Source organism: Cupressus sempervirens, chromosome 1, assembly GCF_028749045.1.
Source record: "Cupressus sempervirens isolate cs-2001-9-10 chromosome 1, ASM2874904v1, whole genome shotgun sequence".
Lineage (NCBI taxonomy): Eukaryota > Viridiplantae > Streptophyta > Pinopsida > Cupressales > Cupressaceae > Cupressus > Cupressus sempervirens.
The window spans coordinates 612,163,231-612,179,409 of NC_143118.1; positions in this window are offsets into that span (position 1 = coordinate 612,163,231).

Below are 16,179 nucleotides of genomic sequence, written 5' to 3' on the forward strand. Positions count from 1 at the left end.
CTCACCATGTTGACTCTTTGAGCCCGCTCGCCAGGTCGCCTCACCAAGTCGACTCGAGTACGTTGCCAAGTCGACTCTTTAAGTTCGCTCGCCAGGTCGACTCGCCAAGTCAGCTCACCATGTCATCTCAACGAACCAACTCGCCGAGTCGCCTCACCACGTCGGCTCTCTAATACCACTCGCCAAGTCGCCCCACCAACTCGCCCCGTTAGGCCCACTCGCCACATCGCCCTGTTAGGCCCACTCTCACCAAGTGGACTCTTTAAGTCTGCTCATAAAGTCGAGCCACCAAGTACTCTCACCAAGTCGACTCTTTAAGTCCTTTCATCGAGTCACCCCACCAAGTACTCTCGCCAAGTCAACTCTTTAGGTCCGTTCGTAGAGTCACCCCACCAAGTCGACCCTTCAAGTGCGTTCATCAAGTCACCCCACCAAGTCGACTCTTTAAGTTCACTCATCAAGCCACCCCGCCAGGTCAGCCCACAAATTACTCTCACCAAGTCGACTCTTTAAGTTCGTTCATCAAGTCACCCCGCCAGGTCGGCCCACCAAGTGGACTCTTTAAGTTCGTTCATGAAGTCACTCTGCCAAGTCGGCCCACCAGGTCGACTCTTTAAGTTCGTTCATCAAGTCACCCCGCCAGGTCAGCCCACCAACTACTCTCACCAAGTCGACTCTTTAAGTTTGCTCACCAAGTCACCCCGCCAGGTCGGCCCACCAAGTACTCTCACCAGGTCGACTCTTTAGGTTTGTTCATCAGGTCACCCCACCGAGTACTCTCACCAAGTCGACTCTTTAGGTTCGTTAATCAAGTCGCCCCGCCAGGTCGGCCCACCAACTACTCTCACCAAGTCGACCCTTTAAGTTCGGTCATCAACTCACCCCGCCAGGTCGGCCCACCAAGTACTCTCACAAAGTCGACTCTTTAGGTTCGTTCATCAATTCACCCTGCCAGCTCGGCCCACCAAGTTCTCTCGCCAGGTCGACTCTTTAAGTTCGTTCATCAAGTCACCCTGCCAGTTCGACCCACCAAGTACTCTCACAAAGTCGACTCTCTAAGTTCGTTCATCAAGTCACCCTGCCAGGTCAGCCCACCAAGTACTCTCACCAAGTCACCCCGCTAGTTCGACCCACCAAGTCGACTCTTTAAGTTCGTTCATCAAGTCACCCGGCCAAGTCGGCCCACCAAGTCGACTCTTTAAGTCCGTTCATCAAGTCACGTGACCAGGTCAGCCCACCGAGTACTCTCACCAAGTCGACTCTTTAAGTTTGTTCATCAAGTCACCCGGCCAGATCGGCCCACCAAGTACTCTCACCAAGTCGACTCTCTAAGTCTGTTCATCAGGTCACCCCACCGAGTACTCTCACCAAGTCAACTCTTTAGGTCCGTTCATCAAGTCACCCCGCAAAGTCGACCCTCTAAGTTCGTTCATCGAGTCACCCGACCAAGTCGACTGTTTAAGTCCTTTCATCAAGTCACCCCGCCAAGCCGACTCTTTAAGTCCGTTCATCAAGTCGCCAGAACAACTACTCTCACCAAGTCGACTCTATAAGTCCGTTCATCAAGTCGGCCCACCAAGTACTCCCACCAAGTCGACTCTTTAAGTCCGTTCATCAGTTCACCCCGCCAAGTACTCTCACCAAGTAAACTCTTTAGGTCCGTTCATCGAGTCACCCCGCCAAGTCGACCCTTTAAGTCCGTTCATCAAGTCGCCCCGCCGAGTTGCTTCTCTAAGCCCACTCACCATGTCAGCTCACCAAGTCGGTTGTTCAAGTACGTTGCCAAGTCAACTCTTTAAGTTCGCTCACCAGGTCAGCCCGCCCAAGTCGCCTCTTTAAGTTCGTTCGCCAGGTCGGCCCGCCCAAGTCGCATCAGCGGGCTAACTCGCCGAGTCACCTCGCGAAGTTGACTCTTTAAGTGCGCTCACCAAGTCGACTCACCATCTCGCCTCAATAAGTTGGCTTGCCGAGTTACCCCACCAAGCTGTCGCCTCTTTAAGCCCGCTCACCGTGTCAGCTCGTCAGGTCGGCTCACCAAGTCGACTAATCAAGTAGGCCCACCAAGTCGCCTCAAGGATAGCTCCTCACCGTGAGTCGCCTCACCATGTTGATTCTTTGAGCCCGCTCGCCAGGTCGCCTCACCAAGTCGACTCGAGTACGTTGCCAAGTCGACTCTTTAAGTTCGCTCGCCAAGTCAGCTCACCATGTCATCTCAACGAACCAACTCGCCGAGTCGCCTCACCACGTCGGCTCTCTAATACCACTCGCCAAGTCGCCCCACCAACTCGCCCCGTTAGGCCCACTCGCCACATCGCCCCGTTAGGCCCACTCTCACCAAGTGGACTCTTTAAGTCTGCTCATAAAGTCGAGCCACCAAGTACTCTCACCAAGTCGACTCTTTAAGTCCTTTCATCCAGTCACCCCACCAAGTACTCTCACCAAGTCAACTCTTTAGGTCCGTTCATAGAGTCACCCCACCAAGTCGACCCTTCAAGTGCGTTCATCAAGTCACCCCACCAAGTCGACTCTTTAAGTTCATTCATCAAGTCACCCCGCCAGGTCAGCCCACAAATTACTCTCACCAAGTCGACTCTTTAAGTTCGTTCATCAAGTCACCTCGCCAGGTCGGCCCACCAAGTGGACTCTTTAAGTTCGCTCGTGAAGTCACTCTGCCAAGTCGGCCCACCAGGTCGACTCTTTAAGTTCGTTCATCAAGTCACCCCGCCAGGTCAGCCCACCAACTACTCTCACCAAGTCGACTCTTTAAGTTTGCTCACCAAGTCACCCCGCCAGGTCGGCCCACCAAGTACTCTCACCAGGTCGACTCTTTAGGTTTGTTTATCAGGTCACCCCACCGAGTACTCTCACCAAGTCGACTCTTTAAGTTCGTTCATCAAGTCGCCCCGCCAGGTCGGCCCACCAACTACTCTCACCAAGTCGACCCTTTAAGTTAGGTCATCAACTCACCCCGCCAGGTCGGCCCACCAAGTACTCTCACAAAGTCGACTCTTTAGGTTCGTTCATCAATTCACCCCGCCAGCTCGGCCCACCAAGTTCTCTCACCAGGTCGACTCTTTAAGTTCGTTCATCAAGTCACCCCGCCAGTTCGACCCACCAAGTACTCTCACAAAGTCGACTCTCTAAGTTCGTTCATCAAGTCACCCTGCCAGGTCAGCCCACCAAGTACTCTCACCAAGTCACCCCGCTAGTTCGGCCCACCAAGTCGACTCTTTAAGTTCGTTCATCAAGTCACCCGGCCAAGTCGGCCCACCAAGTCGACTCTTTAAGTCCGTTCATCAAGTCACGTGACCAGGTCAGCCCACCGAGTACTCTCGCCAAGTCGACTCTTGAAGTTTGTTCATCAAGTCACCTGGCCAGGTCGGCCCACCAAGTCACCAAGTACTCTCACCAAGTCGACTCTCTAAGTCCGTTCATCAAGTCACCCCGCCAGGTCGGCCCAGCAAGTCGAATCTTTAAGTCCGTTCATCAAGTCACCCCACCAAGTACTCTAACCAAGTCGATTCTTCGAGTGCGTTCATCAAGTCACCCGACCAACTACTCTCACCAAGTCGACTCTTTAACTATGTTCATCAAGTCACCCCACCAAGCAATCTCACCACGTCAACTCTTTAGGTCCGTTCATAAAGTCACCCCACCAAGTCGACCCTTCAAGTGCGTTCATCAAGTCACCCCACCAAGTACTCTCACCAATTCGACTCTTTAAGTCTTTTCATCAAGTCACCACACCAAGTACTCTCACCAAGTCAACTCTTTAGGACCGTTCATCAAGTCACCTCGCCAAGTCGACCCTTGAAGTCCGTTCATGAAGTCACCCCACCAAGTCGACTCTTTAAGTCAGTTCACGAAGTCACCCAACCAGGTCGGCCCACCAAGGACTCTCACCAAGTCGAATCTCACCAAGTCGACTCTCTAAGTCTGTTCATCAGGTCACCCCACCGAGTACTCTCACCAAGTCAACTCTTTAGGTCCGTTCATCAAGTCACCCCGCAAAGTCGACCCTCTAAGTTCGTTCATCGAGTCACCCGACCAAGTCGACTGTTTAAGTCCTTTCATCAAGTCACCCAGCCAAGCCGACTCTTTAAGTCCGTTCATCAAGTCGCCAGAACAACTACTCTCACCAAGTCGACTCTATAAGTCCGTTCATCAAGTCGGCCCACCAAGTACTCCCACCAAGTCGACTCTTTAAGTCCGTTCATCAGTTCACCCCGCCAAGTACTCTCACCAAGTCAACTCTTTAGGTCCGTTCATCGAGTCACCCGCCAAGTCGACCCTTTAAGTCCGTTCATCAAGTCGCCCCGCCGAGTTGCTTCTCTAAGCCCACTCACCATGTCAGCTCACCAAGTTGGTTGTTCAAGTACGTTGCCAAGTCAACTCTTTAAGTTCGCTCACCAGGTCAGCCCGCCCAAGTCGCCTCTTTAAGTTCGTTCGCCAGGTCGGCCCGCCCAAGTCGCATTAGCGGGCTAACTCGCCGAGTCACCTCACGAAGTTGACTCTTTAAGTGCGCTCACCAAGTCAGCTCACCAAGTCGACTCACCATCTCGCCTCGATAAGTTGGCTTGCCGAGTTACCCAACCAAGCCGTCGCCTCTTTAAGCCCGCTGACCGTGTCAGCTCGTCAGGTCGGCTCACCAAGTCGACTAATCAAGTAGGCCCACCAAGTCGCCTCAAGGATAGCTCCTCACCATGAGTCGCCTCACCATGTTGACTCTTTGAGCCCGCTCGCCAGGTTGCCTCACCAAGTCGACTCGAGTACGTTGCCAAGTCGACTCTTTAAGTTCGCTCGCCAGGTCGACTCGCCAAGTCAGCTCACCATGTCATCTCAACGAACCAACTCGCCGAGTCGCCTCACCATGTCGGCTCTCTAATACCACTCGCCAAGTCACCCCACCAACTCGCCCCGTTAGGCCCACTCACCACATCGCCCCGTTAGGCCCACTCTCACCAAGTGGACTCTTTAAGTCTGCTCATAAAGTCGAGCCACCAAGTACTCTCACCAAGTCGACTCTTTAAGTCCTTTCATCGAGTCACCCCACCAAGTACTCTCACCAAGTCAACTCTTTAGGTCCGTTCATAGAGTCACCGCACCAAGTCGACCCTTCAAGTGCGTTCATCAAGTCACCCCACCAAGTCAACTCTTTAAGTTCATTCATCAAGTCACCCCGCCAGGTCAGCCCACAAATTACTCTCACCAAGTCGACTCTTTAAGTTCGTTCATCAAGTCACCCCGCCAGGTCGGCCCACCAAGTGGACTCTTTAAGTTCGTTCATGAAGTCACTCTGCCAAGTCGGCCCACCAGGTCGACTCTTTAAGTTCGTTCATCAAGTCACCCCGCCAGGTCAGCCCACCAACTACTCTCACCAAGTCGACTCTTTAAGTTTGCTCACCAAGTCACCCCGCCAGGTCGGCCCACCAAGTACTCTCACCAGGTCGACTCTTTAGGTTTGTTCATCAGGTCACCCCACCGAGTACTCTCACCAAGTCGACCCTTTAGGTTCGTTAATCAAGTCGCCCCGCCAGGTCGGCCCACCAACTACTCTCACCAAGTCGACCCTTTAAGTTCGGTCATCAACTCACCCCGCCAGGTCGGCCCACCAAGTACTCTCACAAAGTCGACTCTTTAGGTTCGTTCATCAATTCACCCTGCCAGCTCAGCCCACCAAGTTCTCTCACCAGGTCGACTCTTTAAGTTCGTTCATCAAGTCACCCTGCCAGTTCGACCCACCAAGTACTCTCACAAAGTCGACTCTCTAAGTTCGTTCATCAAGTCACCCTGCCAGGTCAGCCCACCAAGTACTCTCACCAAGTCACCCCGCTAGTTCGACCCACCAAGTCGACTCTTTAAGTTCGTTCATCAAGTCACCCGGCCAAGTCGGCCCACCAAGTCGACTCTTTAAGTCCGTTCATCAAGTCACGTGACCAGGTCAGCCCACCGAGTACTCTCACCAAGTCGACTCTTTAAGTTTGTTCATCAAGTCACCCGGCCAGATCGGCCCACCAAGGACTCTCACCAAGTCGACTCTCTAAGTCTGTTCATCAGGTCACCCCACTGAGTACTCTCACCAAGTCAACTCTTTAGGTCCGTTCATCAAGTCACCCCGCAAAGTCAACCCTCTAAGTTCGTTCATCGAGTCACCCGACCAAGTCGACTGTTTAAGTCCTTTCATCAAGTCACCCCGCCAAGCCGACTCTTTAAGTCCGTTCATCAAGTCGCCAGAACAACTACTCTCACCAAGTCGACTCTATAAGTCCGTTCATCAAGTCGGCCCACCAAGTACTCCCACCAAGTCGACTCTTTAAGTCCGTTCATCAGTTCACCCCGCCAAGTACTCTCACCAAGTCAACTCTTTAGGTCCGTTCATCGAGTCACCCCGCCAAGTCGACCCTTTAAGTCCGTTCATCAAGTCGCCCCGCCGAGTTGCTTCTCTAAGCCCACTCACCATGTCAGCTCACCAAGTCGGTTGTTCAAGTACGTTGCCAAGTCAACTCTTTAAGTTCGCTCACCAGGTCAGCCCGCCCAAGTCGCCTCTTTAAGTTCGTTCGCCAGGTCGGCCCGCCCAAGTCGCATCAGCGGGCTAACTCGCCGAGTCACCTCACGAAGTTGACTCTTTAAGTGCGCTCACCAAGTCGACTCACCATCTCGCCTCGATAAGTTGGCTTGCCGAGTTACCCCACCAAGTCGTCGCCTCTTTAAGCCCGCTCACCGTGTCAGCTCGTCAGGTCGGCTCACCAAGTCGACTAATCAAGTAGGCCCACCAAGTCGCCTCAAGGATAGCTCCTCACCGTGAGTCGCCTCACCATGTTGACTCTTTGAGCCCGCTCGCCAGGTCGCCTCACCAAGTCGACTCGAGTACGTTGCCAAGTCGACTCTTTAAGTTCGCTCGCCAGGTCGACTCGCCAAGTCAGCTCACCATGTCATCTCAACGAACCAACTCGCCGAGTCGCCTCACCACGTCGGCTCTCTAATACCACTCGCCAAGTCGCCCCACCAACTCGCCCCGTTAGGCCCACTCGCCACATCGCCCTGTTAGGCCCACTCTCACCAAGTGGACTCTTTAAGTCTGCTCATAAAGTCGAGCCACCAAGTACTCTCACCAAGTCGACTCTTTAAGTCCTTTCATCGAGTCACCCCACCAAGTACTCTCACCAAGTCAACTCTTTAGGTCCGTTCGTAGAGTCACCCCACCAAGTCGACCCTTCAAGTGCGTTCATCAAGTCACCCCACCAAGTCGACTCTTTAAGTTCACTCATCAAGCCACCCCGCCAGGTCAGCCCACAAATTACTCTCACCAAGTCGACTCTTTAAGTTCGTTCATCAAGTCACCCCGCCAGGTCGGCCCACCAAGTGGACTCTTTAAGTTCGTTCATGAAGTCACTCTGCCATGTCGGCCCACCAGGTCGACTCTTTAAGTTCGTTCATCAAGTCACCCCGCCAGGTCAGCCCACCAACTACTCTCACCAAGTCGACTCTTTAAGTTTGCTCACCAAGTCACCCCGCCAAGTCGGCCCACCAAGTACTCTCACCAGGTCGACTCTTTAGGTTTGTTGATCAGGTCACCCCACCGAGTACTCTCACCAAGTCGACTCTTTAGGTTCGTTAATCAAGTCGCCCCGCCAGGTCGGCCCACCAACTACTCTCACCAAGTCGACCCTTTAAGTTCGGTCATCAACTCACCCCGCCAGGTCGGCCCACCAAGTACTCTCACAAAGTCGACTCTTTAGGTTCGTTCATCAATTCACCCTGCCAGCTCGGCCCACCAAGTTCTCTCGCCAGGTCGACTCTTTAAGTTCGTTCATCAAGTCACCCTGCCAGTTCGACCCACCAAGTACTCTCACAAAGTCGACTCTCTAAGTTCGTTCATCAAGTCACCCTGCCAGGTCAGCCCACCAAGTACTCTCACCAAGTCACCCCGCTAGTTCGACCCACCAAGTCGACTCTTTAAGTTCGTTCATCAAGTCACCCGGCCAAGTCGGCCCACCAAGTCAACTCTTTAAGTCCGTTCATCAAGTCACGTGACCAGGTCAGCCCACCGAGTACTCTCACCAAGTCGACTCTTTAAGTTTGTTCATCAAGTCACCCGGCCAGATCGGCCCACCAAGTACTCTCACCAAGTCGACTCTCTAAGTCTGTTCATCAGGTCACCCCACCGAGAACTCTCACCAAGTCAACTCTTTAGGTCCGTTCATCAAGTCACCCCGCAAAGTCGACCCTCTAATTTCGTTCATCGAGTCACCCGACCAAGTCGACTGTTTAAGTCCTTTCATCAAGTCACCCCGCCAAGCCGACTCTTTAAGTCCGTTCATCAAATCGCCAGAACAACTACTCTCACCAAGTCGACTCTATAAGTCCGTTCATCAAGTCGGCCCACCAAGTACTCCCACCAAGTCGACTCTTTAAGTCCGTTCATCAGTTCACCCCGCCAAGTACTCTCACCAAGTAAACTCTTTAGGTCCGTTCATCGAGTCACCCCGCCAAGTCGACCCTTTAAGTCCGTTCATCAAGTCGCCCCGCCGAGTTGCTTCTCTAAGCCCACTCACCATGTCAGCTCACCAAGTCGGTTGTTCAAGTACGTTGCCAAGTCAACTCTTTAAGTTCGCTCACCAGGTCAGCCCGCCCAAGTCGCCTCTTTAAGTTCGTTCGCCAGGTCGGCCCGCCCAAGTCGCATCAGCGGGCTAACTCGCCGAGTCACCTCGCGAAGTTGACTCTTTAAGTGCGCTCACCAAGTCGACTCACCATCTCGCCTCGATAAGTTGGCTTGCCGAGTTACCCCAACAAGCCGTCGCCTCTTTAAGCCCGCTCACCGTGTCAGCTCGTCAGGTCGGCTCACCAAGTCGACTAATCAAGTAGGCCCACCAAGTCGCCTCAAGGATAGCTCCTCACCGTGAGTCGCCTCACCATGTTGACTCTTTGAGCCCGCTCGCCAGGTCACCTCACCAAGTCGACTCGAGTACGTTGCCAAGTTGACTCTTTAAGTTCGCTCGCCAGGTCGACTCGCCAAGTCAGCTCACCATGTCATCTCAACGAACCAACTCGCCGAGTCGCCTCACCACGTCGGCTCTCTAATACCACTCGCCAAGTCGCCCCACCAACTCGCCCCGTTAGGCCCACTCGCCACATCGCCCTGTTAGGCCCACTCTCACCAAGTGGACTCTTTAAGTCTGCTCATAAAGTCGAGCCACCAAGTACTCTCACCAAGTCGACTCTTTAAGTCCTTTCATCGAGTCACCCCACCAAGTACTCTCACCAAGTCAACTCTTTAGGTCCGTTCGTAGAGTCACCCCACCAAGTCGACCCTTCAAGTGCGTTCATCAAGTCACCCCACCAAGTCGACTCTTTAAGTTCACTCATCAAGCCACCCCGCCAGGTCAGCCCACAAATTACTCTCACCAAGTCGACTCTTTAAGTTCGTTCATCAAGTCACCCCGCCAGGTCGGCCCACCAAGTGGACTCTTTAAGTTCGTTCATGAAGTCACTCTGCCAAGTCGGCCCACCAGGTCGACTCTTTAAGTTCGTTCATCAAGTCACCCCGCCAGGTCAGCCCACCAACTACTCTCACCAAGTCGACTCTTTAAGTTTGCTCACCAAGTCACCCCGCCAAGTCGGCCCACCAAGTACTCTCACCAGGTCGACTCTTTAGGTTTGTTCATCAGGTCACCCCACCGAGTACTCTCACCAAGTCGACTCTTTAGGTTCGTTAATCAAGTCGCCCCGCCAGGTCGGCCCACCAACTACTCTCACCAAGTCGACCCTTTAAGTTCGGTCATCAACTCACCCCGCCAGGTCGGCCCACCAAGTACTCTCACAAAGTCGACTCTTTAGGTTCGTTCATCAATTCACCCTGCCAGCTCGGCCCACCAAGTTCTCTCGCCAGGTCGACTCTTTAAGTTCGTTCATCAAGTCACCCTGCCAGTTCGACCCACCAAGTACTCTCACAAAGTCGACTCTCTAAGTTCGTTCATCAAGTCACCCTGCCAGGTCAGCCCACCAAGTACTCTCACCAAGTCACCCCGCTAGTTCGACCCACCAAGTCGACTCTTTAAGTTCGTTCATCAAGTCACCCGGCCAAGTCGGCCCACCAAGTCGACTCTTTAAGTCCGTTCATCAAGTCACGTGACCAGGTCAGCCCACCGAGTACTCTCACCAAGTCGACTCTTTAAGTTTGTTCATCAAGTCACCCGGCCAGATCGGCCCACCAAGTACTCTCACCAAGTCGACTCTCTAAGTCTGTTCATCAGGTCACCCCACCGAGTACTCTCACCAAGTCAACTCTTTAGGTCCGTTCATCAAGTCACCCCGCAAAGTCGACCCTCTAAGTTCGTTCATCGAGTCACCCGACCAAGTCGACTGTTTAAGTCCTTTCATCAAGTCACCCCGCCAAGCCGACTCTTTAAGTCCGTTCATCAAGTCGCCAGAACAACTACTCTCACCAAGTCGACTCTATAAGTCCGTTCATCAAGTCGGCCCACCAAGTACTCCCACCAAGTCGACTCTTTAAGTCCGTTCATCAGTTCACCCCGCCAAGTACTCTCACCAAGTAAACTCTTTAGGTCCGTTCATCGAGTCACCCCGCCAAGTCGACCCTTTAAGTCCGTTCATCAAGTCGCCCCGCCGAGTTGCTTCTCTAAGCCCACTCACCATGTCAGCTCACCAAGTCGGTTGTTCAAGTACGTTGCCAAGTCAACTCTTTAAGTTCGCTCACCAGGTCAGCCCGCCCAAGTCGCCTCTTTAAGTTCGTTCGCCAGGTCGGCCCGCCCAAGTCGCATCAGCGGGCTAACTCGCCGAGTCACCTCGCGAAGTTGACTCTTTAAGTGCGCTCACCAAGTCGACTCACCATCTCGCCTCGATAAGTTGGCTTGCCGAGTTACCCCACCAAGCCGTCGCCTCTTTAAGCCCGCTCACCATGTCAGCTCGTCAGGTCGGCTCACCAAGTCGACTAATCAAGTAGGCCCACCAAGTCGCCTCAAGGATAGCTCCTCACCGTGAGTCGCCTCACCATGTTGACTCAATCAGTCGCCTCACCATGTTGACTCTTTGAGCCCGCTCGCCAGGTCGCCTCACCAAGTCGACTCGAGTACGTTGCCAAGTCGACTCTTTAAGTTCGCTCGCCAGGTCGACTCGCCAAGTCAGCTCACCATGTCATCTCAACGAACCAACTCGCCGAGTCGCCTCACCACGTCGGCTCTCTAATACCACTCGCCAAGTCGCCCCACCAACTCGCCCCGTTAGGCCCACTCGCCACATCGCCCTGTTAGGCCCACTCTCACCAAGTGGACTCTTTAAGTCTGCTCATAAAGTCGAGCCACCAAGTACTCTCACCAAGTCGACTCTTTAAGTCCTTTCATCGAGTCACCCCACCAATTACTCTCACCAAGTCAACTCTTTAGGTCCGTTCGTAGAGTCACCCCACCAAGTCGACCCTTCAAGTGCGTTCATCAAGTCACCCCACCAAGTCGACTCTTTAAGTTCACTCATCAAGCCACCCCGCCAGGTCAGCCCACAAATTACTCTCACCAAGTCGACTCTTTAAGTTCGTTCATCAAGTCACCCCGCCAGGTCGGCCCACCAAGTGGACTCTTTAAGTTCGTTCATGAAGTCACTCTGCCAAGTCGGCCCACCAGGTCGACTCTTTAAGTTCGTTCATCAAGTCACCCCGCCAGGTCAGCCCACCAACTACTCTCACCAAGTCGACTCTTTAAGTTTGCTCACCAAGTCACCCCGCCAAGTCAGCCCACCAAGTACTCTCACCAGGTCGACTCTTTAGGTTTGTTCATCAGGTCACCCCACCGAGTACTCTCACCAAGTCGACTCTTTAGGTTCGTTAATCAAGTCGCCCCGCCAGGTCGGCCCACCAACTACTCTCACCAAGTCGACCCTTTAAGTTCGGTCATCAACTCACCCTGCCAGGTCGGCCCACCAAGTACTCTCACAAAGTCGACTCTTTAGGTTCGTTCATCAATTCACCCTGCCAGCTCGGCCCACCAAGTTCTCTTGCCAGGTCGACTCTTTAAGTTCGTTCATCAAGTCACCCTGCCAGTTCGACCCACCAAGTACTCTCACAAAGTCGACTCTCTAAGTTCGTTCATCAAGTCACCCTGCCAGGTCAGCCCACCAAGTACTCTCACCAAGTCACCCCGCTAGTTTGACCCACCAAGTCGACTCTTTAAGTTCGTTCATCAAGTCACCCGGCCAAGTCGGCCCACCAAGTCGACTCTTTAAGTCCGTTCATCAAGTCACGTGACCAGGTCAGCCCACCGAGTACTCTCACCAAGTCGACTCTTTAAGTTTGTTCATCAAGTCACCCGGCCAGATCGGCCCACCAAGTACTCTCACCAAGTCGACTCTCTAAGTCTGTTCATCAGGTCACCCCACCGAGTACTCTCACCAAGTCAACTCTTTAGGTCCGTTCATCAAGTCACCCCGCAAAGTCGACCCTCTAAGTTCGTTCATCGAGTCACCCGACCAAGTCGACTGTTTAAGTCCTTTCATCAAGTCACCCCGCCAAGCCGACTCTTTAAGTCCGTTCATCAAGTCGCCAGAACAACTACTCTCACCAAGTCGACTCTATAAGTCCGTTCATCAAGTCGGCCCACCAAGTACTCCCACCAAGTCGACTCTTTAAGTCCGTTCATCAGTTCACCCCGCCAAGTACTCTCACCAAGTAAACTCTTTAGGTCCGTTCATCGAGTCACCCCGCCAAGTCGACCCTTTAAGTCCGTTCATCAAGTCGCCCCGCCGAGTTGCTTCTCTAAGCCCACTCACCATGTCAGCTCACCAAGTCGGTTGTTCAAGTACGTTGCCAAGTCAACTCTTTAAGTTCGCTCACCAGGTCAGCCCGCCCAAGTCGCCTCTTTAAGTTCGTTCGCCAGGTCGGCCCGCCCAAGTCGCATCAGCGGGCTAACTCGCCGAGTCACCTCGCGAAGTTGACTCTTTAAGTGCGCTCACCAAGTCGACTCACCATCTCGCCTCGATAAGTTGGCTTGCCGAGTTACCCCACCAAGTCGTCGCCTCTTTAAGCCCGCTCACCGTGTCAGCTCGTCAGGTCGGCTCACCAAGTCGACTAATCAAGTAGGCCCACCAAGTCGCCTCAAGGATAGCTCCTCACCGTGAGTCGCCTCACCATGTTGACTCAATCAGTCGCCTCACCATGTTGACTCTTTGAGCCCGCTCGCCAGGTCGCCTCACCAAGTCGACTCGAGTACGTTGCCAAGTCGACTCTTTAAGTTCGCTCGCCAGGTCGACTCGCCAAGTCAGCTCACCATGTCATCTCAACGAACCAACTCGCCGAGTCGCCTCACCACGTCGGCTCTCTAATACCACTCGCCAAGTCGCCCCACCAACTCGCCCCGTTAGGCCCACTCGCCACATCGCCCTGTTAGGCCCACTCTCACCAAGTGGACTCTTTAAGTCTGCTCATAAAGTCGAGCCACCAAGTACTCTCACCAAGTCGACTCTTTAAGTCCTTTCATCGAGTCACCCCACCAAGTACTCTCACCAAGTCAACTCTTTAGGTCCGTTCGTAGAGTCACCCCACCAAGTCGACCCTTCAAGTGCGTTCATCAAGTCACCCCACCAAGTCGACTCTTTAAGTTCACTCATCAAGCCACCCCGCCAGGTCAGCCCACAAATTACTCTCACCAAGTCGACTCTTTAAGTTCGTTCATCAAGTCACCCCGCCAGGTCGGCCCACCAAGTGGACTCTTTAAGTTCGTTCATGAAGTCACTCTGCCAAGTCGGCCCACCAGGTCGACTCTTTAAGTTCGTTCATCAAGTCACCCCGCCAGGTCAGCCCACCAACTACTCTCACCAAGTCGACTCTTTAAGTTTGCTCACCAAGTCACCCCGCCAAGTCGGCCCACCAAGTACTCTCACCAGGTCGACTCTTTAGGTTTGTTCATCAGGTCACCCCACCGAGTACTCTCACCAAGTCGACTCTTTAGGTTCGTTAATCAAGTTGCCCCGCCAGGTCGGCCCACCAACTACTCTCACCAAGTCGACCCTTTAAGTTCGGTCATCAACTCACCCCGCCAGGTCGGCCCACCAAGTACTCTCACAAAGTCGACTCTTTAGGTTCGTTCATCAATTCACCCTGCCAGCTCGGCCCACCAAGTTCTCTCGCCAGGTTGACTCTTTAAGTTCGTTCATCAAGTCACCCTGCCAGTTCGACCCACCAAGTACTCTCACAAAGTCGACTCTCTAAGTTCGTTCATCAAGTCACCCTGCCAGGTCAGCCCACCAAGTACTCTCACCAAGTCACCCTGCTAGTTCGACCCACCAAGTCGACTCTTTAAGTTCGTTCATCAAGTCACCCGGCCAAGTCGGCCCACCAAGTCGACTCTTTAAGTCCGTTCATCAAGTCACGTGACCAGGTCAGCCCACCGAGTACTCTCACCAAGTCGACTCTTTAAGTTTGTTCATCAAGTCACCCGGCCAGATCGGCCCACCAAGTACTCTCACCAAGTCGACTCTCTAAGTCTGTTCATCAGGTCACCCCACCGAGTACTCTCACCAAGTCAACTCTTTAGGTCCGTTCATCAAGTCACCCCGCAAAGTCGACCCTCTAAGTTCGTTCATCGAGTCACCCGACCAAGTCGACTGTTTAAGTCCTTTCATCAAGTCACCCCGCCAAGCCGACTCTTTAAGTCCGTTCATCAAGTCGCCAGAACAACTACTCTCACCAAGTCGACTCTATAAGTCCGTTCATCAAGTCGGCCCACCAAGTACTCCCACCAAGTCGACTCTTTAAGTCCGTTCATCAGTTCACCCCGCCAAGTACTCTCACCAAGTAAACTCTTTAGGTCCGTTCATCGAGTCACCCCGCCAAGTCGACCCTTTAAGTCCGTTCATCAAGTCGCCCCGCCGAGTTGCTTCTCTAAGCCCACTCACCATGTCAGCTCACCAAGTCGGTTGTTCAAGTACGTTGCCAAGTCAACTCTTTAAGTTCGCTCACCAGGTCAGCCCGCCCAAGTCGCCTCTTTAAGTTCGTTCGCCAGGTCGGCCCGCCCAAGTCGCATCAGCGGGCTAACTCGCCGAGTCACCTCGCGAAGTTGACTCTTTAAGTGCGCTCACCAAGTCGACTCACCATCTCACCTCGATAAGTTGGCTTGCCGAGTTACCCCACCAAGCCGTCGCCTCTTTAAGCCCGCTCACCGTGTCAGCTCGTCAGGTCGGCTCACCAAGTCGACTAATCAAGTAGGCCCACCAAGTCGCCTCAAGGATAGCTCCTCACCGTGAGTCGCCTCACCATGTTGACTCAATCAGTCGCCTCACCATGTTGACTCTTTGAGCCCGCTCGCCAGGTCGCCTCACCAAGTCGACTCGAGTACGTTGCCAAGTTGACTCTTTAAGTTCGCTCGCCAGGTCGACTCGCCAAGTCAGCTCACCATGTCATCTCAACGAACCAACTCGCCGAGTCGCCTCACCACGTCGGCTCTCTAATACCACTCGCCAAGTCGCCCCACCAACTCGCCCCGTTAGGCCCACTCGCCACATCGCCCTGTTAGGCCCACTCTCACCAAGTGGACTCTTTAAGTCTGCTCATAAAGTCGAGCCACCAAGTACTCTCACCAAGTCGACTCTTTAAGTCCTTTCATCGAGTCACCCCACCAAGTACTCTCACCAAGTCAACTCTTTAGGTCCGTTCGTAGAGTCACCCCACCAAGTCGACCCTTCAAGTGCGTTCATCAAGTCACCCCACCAAGTCGACTCTTTAAGTTCACTCATCAAGCCACCCCGCCAGGTCAGCCCACAATTACTCTCACCAAGTCGACTCTTTAAGTTCGTTCATCAAGTCACCCCGCCAGGTCGGCCCACCAAGTGGACTCTTTAAGTTCGTTCATGAAGTCACTCTGCCAAGTCGGCCCACCAGGTCGACTCTTTAAGTTCGTTCATCAAGTCACCCCGCCAGGTCAGCCCACCAACTACTCTCACCAAGTCGACTCTTTAAGTTTGCTCACCAAGTCACCCCGCCAAGTCGGCCCACCAAGTACTCTCACCAGGTCGACTCTTTAGGTTTGTTCATCAGGTCACCCCACCGAGTACTCTCACCAAGTCGACTCTTTAGGTTCGTTAATCAAGTCGCCCCGCCAGGTCGGCCCACCAACTACTCTCACCAAGTCGACCCTTTAAGTTCGGTCATCAACTCACCCCGCCAGGTCGGCCCAC